The sequence below is a fragment of the Corvus cornix genome, chromosome 15, assembly GCF_000738735.6.
Source record: "Corvus cornix cornix isolate S_Up_H32 chromosome 15, ASM73873v5, whole genome shotgun sequence".
NCBI classification, from domain to species: Eukaryota; Metazoa; Chordata; class Aves; order Passeriformes; family Corvidae; genus Corvus; species Corvus cornix.
In genome coordinates this window covers 9,238,914-9,239,390 of record NC_046345.1, presented here as the reverse complement: position 1 = coordinate 9,239,390, position 477 = coordinate 9,238,914, and positions in this window count along the sequence as shown.

The following is a 477-nucleotide window of genomic DNA, read 5'->3' as shown; positions in this document are numbered from 1 at the left end:
GGAGCTTTGCTGCGCTGCAGGGAAACAGGTGCTCTCCCCAGCCTGCTGCTGCCTGGGGAAGAACTGCAGCATCGGCAAGAAAGCATTTTTCTGCCATTCCCATCTGCATTGAAGCAGTGTCAGACAAGGCTTAAGGCTGCAAAAACCAGTAGGAGAAACCAAAACAAATCAAGATCTTTATTTCCCATAGGAAATTTACCTAGATCCCATTTATAGTCCATTTGCCCTCCTCCTTATGTAACTCCTCTGCAGGAGAGGAGCAGAAAACACAGAGAAAATAAACAATTTGCTGCAAAGAATTGGTGCAAGAGCCTGAGTCACATCTAGCAGTGTGAGCAGATAACCTGAGGCTCACTGAACACACTGTGGAGAACAATGAATGCTGAGATCAACAGCCTGTCATGCATGTACAAACTGGCCCCAGGTAACATGACTAAAGCAGAGCACGTTGTGCTTGAGAAAGATGCACAAAACCTA